Raw genomic sequence first — 18,767 nt, forward strand, 5'->3', positions numbered from 1 at the left:
TTATTTATTCACTTTGTGTCCTGATTGTAACTCCCTCCCTCCTCTCTTCCGGGTCGCTCTTTCCTTCCTTTTTCCCTCATCCCCCTCTGCTACTCTCCAGAAAAGGAAGAGCCCACCACCACACATGCCAGCACATCCAGTCACATCAGGGCTGAGCTCATCCTCTTCTACTTTGGCCTGGTGAGGCAGCCCAGTCATGGAGAAGTGATCAGAAAGCAGGCAAGAGAGTCCATATCAGAGACAGCCTGTGATCCAACTACCGGGGGCCCACATGAAGCCTGAGCTGTACATGGCCTACAACTGTGTAGGGGGCCTAGATCCAGTCCGTGCATGGTCGTTGGTGCTTCCGTGTTGTCATACTTTTAAGAACTATTTTTATTTTGGATTCCTTAAATATTTCTCCCTTCTTAACCCCAATCCCTTCCAACACCCTAACACCAGGTAGGAGAGAAAGAAGGTTAGTGTGGAGAGGGAGCATAGTTTTCCTTAGCTACTTCCTGCTGTCCAGGGTCATCCGGTTCCAGGTCCAGTCCATGCTTCGTTCTTGGTTGGTGCTTTAGTCTCCATGAATCCCTCTGCGCTCTGGTTAGATGGCTCTGTTGGGCTTCTTGTAGAGCTCCTGTCACCTCCATGTCCTTGTATCAGGGTGTCCAAAGGGTATGATGCCTGCCCAGCAGCAGATGCTAACAGAAAGAGAAGCCAGTGACACAAGTGTGGGTTCTTTTACTGCTAAGATTGTGCCAGGGCTTTCCCCATTTTTAAAAGATTATTTTATTTAATTTTTCTCTCTTTTTATTCTACAAGTCCTGTGTGTATATAGTATCCCTTCCAGTTTAATGTATTTATGAGTTCCCTGAGTGTGCAAACAAGTGAGTCTCCCTGTCTATATCTGTTTTTGTTTGTTTGTTTTGTTTTGTTTTTTGGCTCTTTTCTTTTTGTTTCTGTTTCCCATTCTGATGTGTTAGCTTTTTTCTTTTAATCTTATCTTATTTTATCATTATCCCTTTCAAGTCTATTTGTTTTCTAATGAGAGACAGAAATTGAGTGGATCCAGATGGGAAGGGAGGTGAGAGGAACTGGTAGGAGTAGAAGTAGGGCAAACTGAAATTAGTATATATTGTGTGATGCAAAAATAACCTATAATTAATAAAATGAAAAAAACTAATACTGGTGAGTTACTGTTGTTGTTGTTGAGACACACACACACACACACACACACACAGAGAGAGAGAGAGAGAGAGAGAGAGAGAGACAGAGAGACAGAGAGAGACAGAGACAGAGACAGAGACAGAGAGAGGCAGAACAGAGAAACATACCAAGGACCTACCTCTTCAAACAACAGGGTTTTGTCACTTTTGGGTGGAGAAGCTGAAAGTGAGGGAGATTTAACTCTTTTGATGTCACAGAGTATTAGCGGAAAGGGCTTCCCAAGGCATCAGACTATAAATCACATTATTTATACTCTCAACTCAGCATGTGAATGGCAGAATCCTTATCTAATTTCTGCTAAGACTAGGGCAGGAAAGCTTAGTAAAGGAAGTGGTTAGCACAATGGCCCAAGCATGAAGTGGGAAGAGCAGAGGGAGGGCAAACAGAATTGAACAAGATTGGCTCCAAGCCTTTGCCAGAGAAAGACAGCAGGGTACACAACTGTCCAAGGTCTTGTAAACTCCCTCAGCTGACTCTTGATACTACTGTATCACATTAATATTTCTCTAGAGGCTTGTATGCACCAGTAGAATCTGTCAATAACAAACCATGTGTTTATTAAGTCTCCAGGGTCCAAGAAAGAGTACTAGAAATATTTGTAAGATGCCAAATGGAGTTTTATTATGGCATTCGTCCCTTTGAGTTTACAGGTCCCTTTTCCTGCCTCTTACTCTAACACAGCCTGGCTTACAGATCATCTTCCAGGCTGATGACCCATTTCCCTTCTTGTTCCCACTCACATCAATGCCATTACATCTAAGACCATTGAATTTATGTTTGTCTTTGTGAAAATTCACTTTTCCTTTACTATCATGTTAAAGGATATGGAACAAACTGTGTTTTCAGATGTACAGTTGTAGAAACCTTGGCTCTGTGGTACCTAGTGCATAGAGTAGTGCTTTCTCCCAAGTTTCATGAGTGAATAAGGACTTATGAATATGACTGTGGGAACTGGAGAAGACCAAGATAATAGCTAATAAAATTTGATCTTGGTGATTTAACTCAAACATTTTGAATTTGTGGCTTTGCTTTTCTCCCAGATAAATGTTCTCTTTTCTCCATCTAAGAAGGTCTTGTATGACTTCACAAACAAAAGCATAGTATAAGGTAGACAGCTGCAGAAGACCAAAGGAGTTTCATTCTGTCGTAGAAAAGGTATAATATTGAAAAAACTTGAGGCCCAGGGCTGACAGAAACTATTCTATTTAGAAGAGGAGATTAAAAAACAGTGCATCTTGTTTTGCTATAGATATACATTTGAAATATGGGAGATGTACACATAACATTTTGGGATTGAAAATGAGATCATCAGAATCTTAGGAGTGGCATTAGTTTTAGATGCATCAATACAGGACTCTATGTTGCATACAATGGGTATCGGATTTTTCCATTTATAAGAACAATTCTGAAGCCTCTCAGTTTTTTCTCTGCAGTTGTATGTGTGTGTGTGTGTGTGTGTGCGCGCGCACGCGCGCGCGTGCACGTGCGCGTGCACAGTCTCCTCCCAGTCCCACCCTCCTCCCTTCCCCTAGTCCTCAGAGAGAGGGAGACAGCCTTTCCTATCAATTGACCCCAGCCTATCATATCTCATCAGGACTGCCGGCATCCTCCTCTTCCTAGGTAGCCTGAAGGCCGCTGGAAGTGATCAAAGAGCAGGCAACAGAGTCCATGGCAGAGACAGACCTTGCTTCCCTTACTACAGTACCCATGTGGAGACTGAACTGCCTATCTGCTACCTCTGATCAGGGGGCTAAGGTCTTCTTTTTGCATGGTTCTTGCTTGGTGCATCAGTCTCCCTAGGAACCCCTGGGCCCAGATTTGTTGGCTGTGTTGAAATAGAAGCTGAGTCTCACAGTCAAACTTTGGGCAGAATGCACTGAGTTTTATGGAAGAGTGAGAGAATAGAAGTACCAGGAGAGGACAGGAGATCCACAAGAAGACCAATATAGCTAACTTACATCCTTATACTCTCTCTTCTAAATTTTTTTGTTTGTTTATTTGTCTTTTTTTTAATTTTTTTTATTAATTTATTCTTGTTACATCTCAATGGGTTATCCCATCCCTTGTATCCTCCCATTCTTCCCTCCCTCCCTTTTTTCCCTTATTCCCCTCCCCTATGACTGTTCCTGAGGGGATTACTTCCCCCTGTATATGCTCATAGGGTATCAAGTCTCTTCTTGGTAACCTGCTATCCTTCCTTAGACAGGCTCTTTCACTGAACCTGAGGGTCACTGTTTTAGACAGACGAGGTTGCCAGCAGTCTCTGGGAATCCTCTTGTTTCCACACTCTGCACTGGGTTACAGATGCATTTCATAACACACAGCTTTTGCTTTTTATCTTGATGATCCACCTGGGTCCCTGTGCTCATATAGTAAGAACTCTACTCACGGAGCCACCTCTCCAGCCACTCTTGCCATTATTTCTAAGATAATTAAAGATAAATTCATTTTTTTCTCTTTGGAGCCAAAATTGTAAACCAAGGGTTGCTAAATCAAACAAATAATTAGTTGAATGTTAGATACTGCAATTGTGTAACTAAACCTGGGGTCAAAGTAGGAAAAATATATCAGCATACGACATTAACTATAAGCAGAAAGGAGAAGAAACAAGAAAGAAAAACCAGTTAGAGCTAACCTGTGCACACTGGCTACTGTGCTATTAACTGTTGGAAAAATACACGCATCCCACAAAACCCAAGTGCATAGTAACCGACATAAATATTTTGTACATGATCTCCTTTCTGGGTTTATGTCTGTTTATGATTGATGACAGCAAATCTTGGTCCAAGAAGACAATCTTTTACTCACGTCACTCAGCTAAGCTGCTTTTAATTGCCCAAATATAATTCAGTTTTTAGAGTCTGAGGTTCTGAACCAGGCAATGTCAACATTGGGCTTGGCCAACAGCAAGAACTACTTTCTCTCAAACTCACCTTTAAGTTAGCTCAGGACATTTTTACTGCCTGTTTCTTGCTCTATCCTTCTTTTCCTTTCCATAGGATAAGGGCAAATGGCTATTGTCATCTGCTCCGATTTAAAGCAGCCAGAAAATATTTAATTTTAGTTGGATGCTATCCTGTTAGGGCTATAACTTCTGTGTAGGACACTTATAATTATTGGACACATTTTCATTGCAGTCTCATATGATCTAGTCAATTCTACCCTTCTTTGACCACTACCAACAGCACTTTATAGATGACTAACATGAAGCCTAGAAAACTTGGTCAGTTTACCAGAAGTCACAAGCCAGACAGCTATAGAGCTGAGATATGTATGCCAGTTTGCTGAATTAAAAACAAAACAAAACAACCACATTCTTTCTTATCATATCATCCTAAACACTTTGTTATTAAATGAGACACAATCCTTTGTTGAAATATTATAGCAAATATAAAAACAAGTTCTTTACCATGTATGAAGGTATTTGTTAATGAAAACCTTAGTGGCAGGAAAGGTTTTCATCAACGTTTGTTAACAACTAGTATTGGGCAGACTGTGTCATTTTCACAATATCTGACAATATCTCATTAAATCTTCCAATAACCATCTGGTAAGCCATCGAAGGTAGGCAAGATTATGGTTCCAATACATCCATAAAGCACTTCTCACCTTCAGGGACTTTCAGAAGAAACCTTTCTTTCCTAAGATGTCAAGCTTCAGGCAACTTTTCTTTTCTTTTTCTTTATTTACTTTGTTTTGTTTATTTTTTTGCAGGCAATTTTTCAAGATATATATATGGATGAAAGATGTTTCCATCTTACCAGATAAGCGGTAAGCTTTCTCCATTCTATGTGAAACCCTACCCTAAGTTTTTCCTGAAACACACGGATTGCTCAGGAAGAGAAATGACCCTGACTTACTCACGACCAATCACACCCAAGTGCTTGCAGCACAGTTTTCACTGTCATTCATAGATGCCTTTTGTTGTGAGAAATCTCTCTAGTTCATTGAGAGACATCTTTGCCTTTGGCCTGTTTTCTTCTTTTCCAGCTTTGGATTATAAACAGTCCAAAAGCTCTTTTCTTTATCATTTGCTTTCAGACTGCATGGTCAGGTAGTGCCTGCCTCAAAACTCCTCAACAAAGTAAATTAAGTTTTATAATGCTATGTTAATAGCCTTGCATATATAATATTCATGTATCATTAGCATAAAATCTTCCACAGTTGAACAAAATGATGGGGAAAGATAAACAGTCAATGAAGAGAATTATTCATATCTTCTTGGCCCCTGTATTTTAATAAACCCTTGTATCGTGAGAGATCACTTGTGTATTGGGTAGAGATGATCATATTATGGGAACAGAGATGGGGGCCGGAATGTAATGACATCAAGATCTCGTAATCTGTAGAAATTATACATGATGTTTTATATTATGGGAGAAAAATAGTATTTTTTGAGGACCTTTGTGCCTCACAAAAGCATTGTTGATAGAAAAATTAATGAAAGCCTTTACACTATGCCAAGATTTTTTCAAATCATATAAATGTAATCATAAGTGTTTCATATGTATGTACACACACACACACACACACACACACACACACCCCTCTCTCTGAAGAGGCAGTATCATCTACCCACTTATTTTTCAATATGTGTTAGTTGAGCTCCCCCTCCATGCACTGTATTAGATACTATAGATATGTGTGTTCCTTTGAAGACCATTCCTTAATTTTTACACTTCATTATTCTGTTTCCTGAAGAAGTATATCTTTGCTTGTTGTGGCAAGGAAATGAAAATATGAAGAATTGACTTTCCAACAAAAATGCCACCTGTAACATGCCCACGATCTCAAAGCTGGCTTTTCCTTCCAACTGTGCCTTCATTCATTAAGAAACCTTGGTGTTAGCTGACATGTATATTGAGGTCCCTGTCTGTATTACTCATCTGTAGAAGGACACTGCTACTCCTTCTACCATATAAAGAATTCAAGAATACTCCGAATTTGCACAAGATAAACACAATTAGACTTCTTTAAACTATCAAGGGACATACTTGTCTCTTCAAGTAGTGGAAAACTTGACTTTATATTCAGTCTCAATCCAAGGGCAGTCAGAGTTCTCAAGTTTGGAGCTATAATATCAGACAGGAAGCAAGTGTTACCACTAAAGTTACTGTGCTTTTAACAGAGGACAGCTCATAAAATGTTTGTGCTAAGGGGAGGGGTGGGACATTGGGTGTCTTTGCTCTTTAGATCAGTGACATAGATTAACACTTACAGTGGAAACTGGAGAATTATAAAGTGATTGAAAGCACAAAAGAAATATGAACTAATCTGACATTTATGATTTCTTCAGATGGTTTCATGATTTCTTGAAACTTGTAAAGAATAAAATAAAGAGGATAAACAGAAGCCACAAAAAATACCTTCCCTGCCTCTCTCATTTTTGCACATATAGATGTATACTTTTTTTTTGGTTCTCTAGTTTCTACATTGCAGTAGTTAATATATCTATAAGGCTTAAAATTCATAATTTAAGTAAGATCTGATGACTCTTTGGATTTCCTCAGTTTTTGTACTTCATTCTCCCTTTTCATTTCTGATTTTGTTGGTTTGAATACTCTCCCTCTGCCTTTTAGTTAGTTTGGTTAAAGGTTTGTCAATTTTGTTGAATTTCTCAAAGATCCAGCTCTTGGTTTCATTGATTCTTTGAATTTAAAACTTGCTGCTGTATAAAGTTTAAATATTTTTAATTCAAGGAGTTTATTGGTAGTAGAAAATTTCCCATAGTAAAGATACAGTGTGTAAAATTTAGACATTTGGTAAAGTATTTTTAATCTAAACAAACTATTTACTCACTCTTTTCTTCACCATGTCAGATTTTTCCTTTTTCCTTCTCTTGGACACATACTTCTGCTTCTTAGGTGTACTGTGGGAAATCCTTTCCACGAACCTCCTATTAAAGTCACTTTAAGACCAAGAAATAGAGCCCTGATGAACTTGTCAAAGAGTAGTTTACAAAGCTCTTGAGAAAGATCTATGAAGTGTCACACTGAGGATCGCAAACACAGAGGGAAGATGTCTAACACTGTGGTGAGATAAGAGGGACTGTTTCACAGAGCAGCCACAGTCCTTGGTGAAGTATGAAGAAGGGCTCAGGCACTGCAGCAGACAGCGCTTGTGAATAAGGGGCACCATAGACTACTGAAGCCCAGCATTTACAGATGCTGGGGAGAATGGGGCGAATGGAACACTGGGTAGCCTCGGCTTTGAGAAGTAGTGAGAGCATGGGAACAGGCACTGGGGAGGATGGCGGGCCATATGCACAAACATTTTCCTGTGCCTCTCAGTGTCTTTCTCCCCGCCTTCCAACCTGTACAATTACAGTAATTTGTATCAGACACTTAAGAAGGCAGAAGAAATGAGTGTATTCGTTTGGTGTATCTATTGGCTTTAAAATAGTATACTGTTTGAAGGTGACAAACTTTGTGGCTACCTAGGAAGTTTGCATCAGTTATTTAGCACAGAGTACCAAGTTGTAGGGAAAAATTATTAAATAGCAAGTGTACTTTATTCAAAGGAATCCTATTTTGGCTCACTAAGGCTATGTTAGACACAAGGAGTTCAAAGACCAAAGATACACTGTCTTTTTTCAACACATTTTATCATCTAATGTATGAAAAGGATGGGATGGTTCCAATTACTTCACTCCTCTATAGCATGTGATACATCTTTAGAACATATACAAAGTTTTGTTTGAAGCAGGGCAAAGCTATATTTGGTACCTGCCGCATTATTCTCTTCCCTCCTCCTCCCCAAAATATCTGACTCTAAAAATCTCATATTACACTGCATAAGTGTGGTATACAAATCAGTAGTCATATAGGGGGAGTCATGAAAATGGTCAGGAGAGACTTTTCTTGGTGGCAGCTCTGACTCAGACAAGGAGCTGGATTATTGCACCATTGACAGTTCTCTATAAAAGCAAACATTTTGTTAATACAGTCTCAATATCTTCATGATGATTGACCAGCAGACACATTTGTCTTCATTTGATAACCAACAACGGTGTAAAGAGGTTGAGGCAATCTGTCTAAACAGAAGCATTGCTAAGCAGATAAATGGACACATCCAGGCTTACTATGTTGAGCTAATCGCCTATGCAGTGACAAGGATGTCAAGCTATGTGATATGTACATGGCTTTCTGGTTTTCTTGAAATCTCATGATAGAAGCTACATGGCTGGAACTCATTTTCAATTCCTAAATTTTGTTTCTTAGAATATTTATGAGCACTTTGAATAAAGCATATCAGCCCATGAATATAATTTCCTGCTAGACTCTCATTCACAGAACCCCTCCCACATCTCTAAGTACACTTTTGGTTGAGGTCACTTATAGTCTGTGGAGTTGAGGTTGTTAAGACATCAGGATCTTCATGTATTAGACCAGGTACATGGCTTCATGTCCAAGACCTGTTGAAATCTGAATAAAACCGTGAGTGAGTATTCTTAGAGAAATAAAATGACTTGTGATTGTAAATAATGCATGCCTTGGCAACTCCCTTTTGGGGACTTCAGTAATGAGATCCAGCTACCAAACGTGATGCTCCATTGAGTTGTAAGGCAAAACAGCATCCTCAAAAACTGATATTGTGGGTTGAGATCCACGGCTGAATGCCATTTGTTTTTGTACTCTACAATTGAAACCAGATTATTTAATACTGAAATTGCAAGAAAACAGCCCCAACTGGCAGCCCCCTTCCCTCCTCCCTCCTGATAGATTTGCTCTTTTGTTCTCAAAATACAGGTTGGAATCAGGGGCTGTTTATGGAATTCTTCTGAGGTTGTATGATGAAAAGCTTTCCTAACCAATTCTGAAGCTCTGGGGTAATTTTAATCAGTGTGCAGGATTTTCCCTGATTCCCAGGGATACACTTCTTCCAAGAAGCTCAAGTGGAAGGCTCCATCCCTCTAGGTCATGTCTAAATGCAGACTAAGGAACTCCTGATGCCTGGACAAAGACCTTAAAGAAGTTTGTGCTAGAAGACAGAAGACTTGAATTCTATTTGCCAATGTCATTCTGGGCTGGTTGCTCCATCTGAAAACAACAGGTGATTTGAAAAAGAACTTCATGACCACTGTTTCGTGATTCAGGATACTGAAAATATATGCAAGAATGTGAATGTATCCATGTGTTAGCTGTAGCCACAGATTAGGACTATTTTTTTTAAACACTGGCCGTCAGTCTAGATCAGCGGTTCTCAACCTGTGACCCCTTAGGAGAGTGACCCTTTCACAAAGGTCACCTAGAAGCATCCGAAAACACAGATTATTTATATTAAGATTCACAACAATAGAAAAAATGTAGCTAATGAGGTAGCAACAAAGATGATTTTATGCTTGGGGGTCACAGCAACTTGAAGAAGTGTTGTTAAAGGTTCGCAGCATAGGGAAGGTTGAGAACTGCTGATCTAGAGGCTCACACAGTTCTCTTTTGCTTTCCTTGTTGGTGAAATAAAAGCATAGAGAGCTAGGTAGGGATTTTTCCACTTCTGGAATGAAATTCAACTTTCTAGTTTCCCATGCCAGCACCTTTATGGTCTGACCACTTGACATCTTTCCCCATACCCACCCTGCTCAGTCACTCTGAACATCCCCATATCCTCAGTCTTCACTCCCAAAACTATTCTATTCTTTCCTTGCTTATTTTACTTAGTATGTTCTTACTTGCATAATATTTATTACAGAACATTAAATATCATGTTCTGGGGACACCTGCATTTCCTTAAGCCAATTCCATGAAACCGCATGCTCATAATTTTTTCTTTTGTTTCTGGCTTCTGTTTTGGAGAGAAGGGAAATACAGTTTTCAGAATCAAGAAATTATGAAGAATTGTATTTATCCTACTCATCATTTGAAGAACCAGAAGACAAATAAGCATAAAAAAGGACCAAAAGAGATCTTTAAGCTAACATTTCCTAATTGCCTATGGTGATGGATATGTCTTTACCCTTACTTCACCTTGGGTAACCAATGATCTACTCTCACCTCTCTAACTGTATCAGTTAAAATAGCTTTGTGAAAGGAACCATGGCCTATAGAATCTTTTGGAATTGGAGTTTTCTAATTTGGCATGACTCAATAGCATGCAGATGCTAACATGTATCATGAGTGTGTTTGTTTTTTAGCCTGGAGCTGTACTTTCTAGTATGGATGTTCCCCCAATGAATAGCCCCCACCATTTCAGGGATATCTGGAGCTTCTCCAGATGTAGGCTATAGGGGCCAAATTACTCTAAATATTAGTGCACAGGTTTCTTTTAAATGTTAATTCTTCATTTCTTTGGATTAACGGCTGGTTCATATGATAGTTGATTGTTGTATTTCAAGAACCACCCAAACTGATTTTACAAATGGTTGGACCACATTTTGCCCTGAACAACAATATCTGGCTTTCACCTCATCTTATCCAGCATTTGATGTAAACATTATTTTTGTTTGAGTCCTGTCATATATGTTTAGTGGTATTTTGCAGTTTGATCTTGTATTCATTTAATTCCTAATGTTGAAATCTTTTCATGCATATAATTTCTGTGCCATTATTTATGAGAATATGTGGGTCTCATACATATAATAAGGCCTAATATTTAAGCTTCTATACACATTTCCCTCACAAATACATGCATTCTTAATACTTTTTGTTTGAAAAACTAAACACCCCCATTAAAGGCAACATAAACTTTAGAAATGAAATGTGTATCTTCATTTTTTTCCCTCTAAAAGAGATCATATAAAATTTGTTGTTTTCCAAAGTGTTTGTAGGATTCTCTGGTGAAATAATAGAAATCTAGGCTTTTCTTTTTTCATGAGTTTTTTTATATATGAATTAAAATTTCTGAGTAACTATAAGCCCATGCAAATTATCAATCTCATACTATGTAATTATTAGCATTTTCAAGGAAGTGTTTCCATTGTTCCGAGTTGTATAATTGTGTTTCTAATGTTGTCTGAAGCCTATTACAATTTTTTATGTCTATGGGTATGGTTGTGACATCCTATTTCTTTCATGGCAACAGCAGTTTTATTTTCTTTTACGCACTTTACTAGCCTTACTCTAGGTTTGCGACTTCCTCTCTCTACTAACTATATATATGATGTTTTAAATTTCAGTCTGATTGGTTTTAGCCTTGCCCTACACATTTTAGTGTGATATCTTGGCATTTTTACTGAAATGCATTTTTGTTCTTATAAGATGTATTTGTTACCTTGAGCATCCATGTACATGTTATTTAGCTTCCACAAGATTAGAGATTTCCCCTATGATCTCATTGCTACTATTATTCTTTTTTGGCACTATTGTGGGGAAGGACTAAATTTTCTGTGGCTCGTTTTTGTCCTATGGTAAGAAGGAGTTTTGATCCATGGACACATGGAAAAACTATATATTATGCTACTGTTGGATGGACTGTTCTTTAAATTTTCCTTAGATTGTATTGTTTAATATTATAATTTTCCTATATTCCTTACTTTCTGCCTACCTTTTCTATCAGTTGCTATAAAATGTGACTAGTTGTCTCAAGCTCTAAAAACAAATGTTCTTGTTTCTCTTTTTTGGCTCCCATATGCTTTTCAGCTCTAGTCTTTGGTTCATATACACTTCAGATACTATGTCTTCTTGGTATGTTGATGCTTTTCCTCATGATACAATCCCATCTGTAGTGATTTTCTTGGTTCTGTAGTCCACTTTTTCTCACATTAATGAAGCTACAACCTCAGAACAAAAGTGATTAATGAAGAAACGTGAAGTTCCGCTTCAGTCTCCACATATGTGTGAGTACAGGTATGCACCAGCAAGCACGTGTGCATGCATGCACACACACACACACACACACACACACACACACACACACAATTTGGTGTAACTCTGCAATTAACTCTCTCTCTCTCTCTCTCTCTCTCTCTCTCTCTCTCTCTCTCTCTCTCTCTCTCTCGCTCTCTTTTAACTTTTGGAAAAGTACCCAAAAGATATGCTGTTCTTGGAATCATATAGCTGAAGATGGCCTCAAACCACTTTTTGGGAGCAGTAGATTGACCATATGGAAACAAAAAATAAATCTATGAATCTTTATAAATAAATTGTATATCAAACCATTCCTTTGATATTCCCCCTTGTGTACACATTTGAATGCTTACAGAACTCCCTTTAGATATTTTACCTAGGGTAAGTCTGCTGGAGACAAATTTTCACAGTTTACCATTGTCAGGAAAGAGGTGATACTGATGCCTCAGTTTTCTACATTTGACCACCCATTGACTGCCTTTGTTCATCCAATAGTCTAGAGTGCTCCTCACATGACATTTGTGGGTTTCAGTATGAATTCATCTCAAGTTGTCTATAACATTAGTCTGTGATTGGTTAGTTATTGCCTAAAATGTTCAAGTCTGGCTAGGTTGTCTCTTTCCTTGTTTTTTGATGACTAAATGAGGACTTTATTAGAATATTTATTTATTATTTTATTCTATATCTCTTAGTTTTCCTGGATTGGTACTTCTTCCTTCTCCAGTCTTTCAGAACATTTGAACCAGGATACACTCAGGAACCAGACATTTTGCTTTCCGTTATGTCTCAAAGTCTATAGCTGGTCATCCTCTTTCTAAATGTCTGTACCTTCTAATGGTTGTTGTATGCTTACTAAAAGCATGCTTATTAGAAGAAAAGTATTTATATTTCATTTTCCTGCAGGAAAAATGTATTTTGTCAATAATTAAATGATTATTTAAAATATCATTTTTAATGTTTATTACTTGCAGAAACACAGTAATATTTTCCCATATATCTTATTTGTTTTAACCAATTAATAATGAACATAATATCATATCCCAGGTAAGAGATGAGCACCAGTATTGAAGGGAATGAGTGACTTAGCTGGGCAAATGATAAGGTCAATATTTTGCTAAGATTCTGTTTTGATATTCTTTTCTTTAAGAAATAGACTCACTTAAAAAAGCCACACTGTTTCTCTATTGAGGAATGAAGGTTTACTTCTAGAATTCATATTTTATAAAGTAAGATTGATTACTTATTGCACAAATGATTTTAGTGGAAAAAGGATAAGACATTCTGGAGTTGAAATATGCTAAAAATAAGTGGTGAAAATTAAATATTGGAGAGTTGAGACTGTTTTCCTATAGTTGAATGACTCTAAGACAAATTAAACACTTGAACTATTGTCAAGGTTGTAAAAGAATATGACCAGGATTAATGATCGAAAATTACAAGGATATGGGGTTCCACTTCATTATAAGGAAAAGCCGTTACAGATGTGTGAAATGAAGATAGTCTGTTGGTTAGGAACCACAGTTCCTAAGTGCATCTGAGCAGAAATCGGATGAATGTCTCATTGCTGAAAGTATGGTAAGGCCAGGCAGAGATGACAACAAAGCTCTGTCTAACTTTAAAATTTCCTAGGACTTAAGGTACTTTCCATGTACTTTCTTTGTGGCATTGAATCAATAATTTCTTTCTATCCTTTACTTTTCTATTACTAGAGGTGTTAATACTGTGAGTCTCATAAAATGACTGTATGGTTTGTGTGGGAAAATGGGTATCAAAAATTTTTGCACTATGTTTCTGTGAAACAAGCACTGTCTTCATGGTAATAATGGTAATGGTCTGTGCTCTAAAGACTCTGTGGCATCTTTGCGTGATTCAGCCTATTTGAAAGGATGAGGCTAGACTGAGGAATGTTCTAAGAGTCATATATAATAAAGGCAAATAATAATTCATTAAAAATTTACATCTCCAAGTTGTATTATAGTAGAACTGACCTGAACTTACTGAAACCATGAATTTTGGGTAGATCCTGAATGAAGCAAATGAGCACATGATATTCATTTATAAATACTCCTTTTCCTGAGAGCTCAATTTGTTAAAAAAATTTTTTTTCTATCATGTGAGTAAAGTGGTTGTGACCTTCTAATTATTGTTTGATCTTGTGCAAGTTTCCTCATGTCTCCTAGCTTTCAATATTAAATTTTACAAGATGACCTTAGGGAGGTTCATATTGAAACTGTGGCCTTGCACTGGGATATGGATTTTTTTATTTGTAAATGAATTTACAGGCCCAAGGGGAATGTTAAAATTCTATCCTTTCAATTGACTAGCTGCTTCTCTTCTCTGTGTCTGTATCAGGATCATCAACCAGGGTAATGGATATTATTAGGCCAATGGAATGCTCTGATCCACCATGCCCCATTTCAGTGCTGTTCCATCTTCAGGAGTTCTCTTCCATGGATTACTGCCTATTCTTGTTTTCTTAAATGAAGGAGCTCTTCCCAGCATTGCTTCTCACAAAATTCCCAAACCCGTGGGGTAGAAGTTAGTTTTGCTTACTTCACTTTCCTCTTGGGAGGAAAAGCCTTTAAGATGTTTGAGAATTAGAGTTGGTTCCAAATAGACACTTTCACAGTTAGGTCATTTCTAATGGTGAAATATTTTCCAGACATTTTGAGTACTTCCATCCATTTAAACATTGCACGCTTCAAGGGGGTGCTTACCTCCTACATAGGGGTTCTTTATGCAGCCCAGACATTCAATAACTGTGGGATATGTCCAGGCATACAAAAGCACATCTAGCCAACTCTGTAACAGAGAAGTAGATGGCTTTAGTGAATCTTTCCCTTCTATGCCTTTTAAGTAGTTGGTGGCACCTGTGTTTCTGTGTACTCATATAAAAGCTTGGCTTTGTCTTACTATCCCTGATACTTTCACCTCTCCCACAAACAATTGAGTGTCATATCCAGCCCACTCCCCTTCAAAATTTTACACTCAGTTTCTTCTCATTGTTAACATAAGCAGAGCCGGGACTCTTACGTGAGTTTTGAAATGTTTTCTTGGCCCCACTCTTCAAGCCCCCTATGTTCTTCAGTATACCACATACGGCTTGGCCACATTACTTCTTTTGTAAATATGACTCCAGACATGTATTGCACAAAGTGGCTTCCATCATCCACAGAGTGAAATTTAAATACCACAGGCACTATGTAACAGTTTTCATGGCCTCATCCTGTCTCTGTTCTCTTAACATCTCCTTGTTCAGAATCCTTCCACATCTGAAGTCCAAAATGTTGAACTTTGGTCATTTCATAAGTAACTCATACTCTACTCATTTTGTAGTGTTTTCATTTTCTTATCTGCTTCTTTTTTTCCAGAACACTATCTATGCCTTGATCTCTCTTACTTCTTTACCATGAATAATCACATTCTGCTTTCAATAACTTCCTTAGTTACTCTATTGTCAATGTCCTGTTGTCTAGTTTTTTCTTACATATTATGCATGCTAGAAGAATTATCTGTTACTTATTAATGTATCAAGAAAATGAATGCAGCGAGGCATGTTGGCACACACCTTTAATCTGAACACTCAGGAGGCAGACACAGGAAGATCGCTATGAGTTCAAGGCCAGTCTGGTCTATAAAGTGAGTACAGGACAGCCAGGGTAACACAGAGAAACTCTGTCTTGAAAAATCAAAAAGAAAAAAAAAAAAAGAAAGAAAGAAAATGAATGCATATCTTTCTTTTTTTTTTATTAATTTATTCTTGTTACATCTCAATGTTTATCCCATCCCTTGTATCCTCCCATTCCTCCCCCGCCCCCATTTTCCCATTATTCCCCTCCCCTATGACTGTTCCTGAGGGGGATTACCTCCCCCTATATATTCTCATAGGGTATCAAGTCTCTTCTTGGCTACCTGCTGTCCTTCCTCTGAGTGCCACCAGGTCTCCCCCTCCAGGGGACATGGTCAAATGTGAGGCACCATAGTACGTGAGAAAGTCATATCACACTCTCCACTCAACTGTGGAGAATATTCTGACCATTGGCTAGATCTGGGAAGGGGTTTAAAGTTTACCTCCTGTATTGTCCTTGGCTGGTGCTTTCTTTATGAGAATTAAGTATCTTTTTTTTTTTTTTTTTTTTTTTTTTTGATATATGAGCATTTTGAGGAAAATATATCTTGTCCCTTAAGAAAACAGAGCCCATAATTATTGCCTATGTTCATAGTCAGGGTATAAAATTGTAACACGTTCTAAATTACTCAGTCAATAATTAATCTCATGATACATGTGGGTTGTAGCTGTTAGTAAATATTGGTTAGAAGAAAGGCTTAACATTCAAAATAAACATGTATTTAGCCCAGAATGCCTGGAAAGGAATAGAGTGTTTGCCGGGGAAGGCAACATTCCTCTTTCTATACTATCTTGATCTTGAAGAAAGCTTTTTGGCAAATACCTATAAAATATCAAGAGTTCTTCCCTTCTATCCTATAGTCTAACATGTGGCAAGCCTTAACAGAGGAATGGAAGTTGACTGGGTTCTTAGAGGTGGGAAATTAAGAGTCTGTGTTATTAGCTTAATTCTATGACAAAGAAGGGGCAATGAGTCATTCTAACTGGCACATGTCAAGCAATCCATGCACCCTCAGTACCATTAACCAATGTTACTGAAGAGCATAAGCAACTCTGATTTCTTAACCTTAAAAAGTTGACACCATGAAGAGGAACTAAGGAACAAAACAAGAGAGGTTAAGAGATAGGTTCTAAAGTAACTGACCAGCAAAGGGAAGAATAAGAAATGTTTTGTTTTTCAGCATAGAGGAAGTCTTATCAGCAATGTACTTTCTGGGTCTCTTGTGTTTAAGCAAGTGGGCAAAGATTCACATCATGTTAAGATCTCCTGACTTTCTATTCCACAGACATGCATACACTCTCCATGGGAACTTGTTGATATCCTCTCTAAACTTCATGTGAACCCAGGCCTCTCATGACGGTTATCTGCTAGCTCTCACCAGTCCTAGTCCACCTGGTTACCTGTGGCACACAGGGGTCAGGTGGTATGGCTCTGAGTACATGTGCCACAAAACAACTCTCCCTTAACTAAATCTTTATCCTGTCCTCTTATTTCTTACTCATATCCATGGACAAAACTCTGACCCACACTTCTTGAGTAAGCACAGAGATTTCATGTCACCCAATAGTGCTTTTAACAATTTAAATAAGATCTTATTTGTGATGTTACTTGAGATAGAAAAGCCAAAAAAAAAAAAAAATAGAGGTGCACATTTATAAAAGGCAGAAAGATTTTATTCTTCAATATAAGGGTGAAATTCTCCAAAAGACAAACTTTCTGTTGTTGTTTTTGTTTGTTCCAAAGTCCAGATGTTTATAGTGAAGAAGTGAGGCAAGGTACAGAGCTACAGTTCTTACCTCCTCCTGTACTCTTTCAGAAGGCTTCTCTCTCTCTCTCTCAGAAATCTGTGAACTGTACATTCATCTTCCCCCCTTCTCTCTTTTTGGTCATCCCCTTTCTTTCCTTCCTTTCATCCTTATATTTAGTTCTTAGCTCAAATTTTTTGAGAACCTCGCATATGAACACATTATACTTTCATCATTTTACTCCTTTCCCCGCTGACCATTGCCTGTCAAATTCATGACCTCTTCTATAATTCTTATTGTTACATATGTATATATGCATGCATACATACACATGCAACTCCTGAGTCCAGTTAGTGATGCCCTTCTGTCATGAATCTAAAACCAGCCACTTAGAATTAGAAAATAAATCAAGGGCTTGGTCCTAGAGAAAACTGACTCATCCTCCATCACCAGCCATATGACCTGTAGCTCTTCATCCAGGGGTGGGTTATTTTGTAATTTACTCCCATCCATACTGGCATGTCTACTGGGGTGGAGATTCTGTAGGATTTTAAAAAATATTTATTTATATTTTATTTTATGTATAGATGTGTGTTTCTGTATACCACATATGTGGTGGTGCCCCAGGAGGCAAGAAGAGGACATTGAAAACTTTGGAGTTGGAGTTAAAAGTAGCTGTGAGCCAGTGGATATGGATGTAGGCACTGGGATCTGAAATCAGGTCCCCCTGGAAGATCACCAAGTGCTCAGTCATCTCTCCAACCCTTGTGAGTGAGGTGGGTTTTTTTTTTATTTTTAGAAAAATAATGTGATATGAACAAGAGAAAAGGAAGGAAAGAGAAAGGTCAAAGTGGCCAAAATGGATTTTTGTTCTGAAATGAGAAGTACAGGTAGCAAAGTAGAAGAAGATTATTGAAGATGGTTTGGTGAGGTGAGGTAAGACAAGCTATAGACTGTTGTATGTGTACATTTGTGTTTGTGCACACACATGTGTGAGCATACACACACATGTGTGTGATTTGTAATGAGGGACTCCTGAATGCCAGGCTTGTTTCAAACTCACTATGTACTTAATGATAATATTGACTGTTTTCCATCCCCCTGCCTATCCAGCATGAGACAGGGTTTCTCTGTGTAGTTCTCACCATTCTAGAACTTGCTCTGTAGACCAGGCTGGCATTGAACTTACAGATCCACCTGCTTCTGTCTCCCTAGTGCTGGGATTAAAGTGTGAATTACTACACTTAACTCATTTTGTATGTCTCATTCTCTTGCCCCTTCTTACCAAATTCTGGGATTACAGGCATGCACTAACACACCCAGATGAGTTTTCTCATTTGAGGAAAGAGCCTATGATACCTTTCAGGGTCAGAGTCCACTGCAGTTTGAAACCAAAGTAATAG

This window comes from Acomys russatus, chromosome 2 (assembly GCF_903995435.1).
Source record: "Acomys russatus chromosome 2, mAcoRus1.1, whole genome shotgun sequence".
NCBI lineage: Eukaryota > Metazoa > Chordata > Mammalia > Rodentia > Muridae > Acomys > Acomys russatus.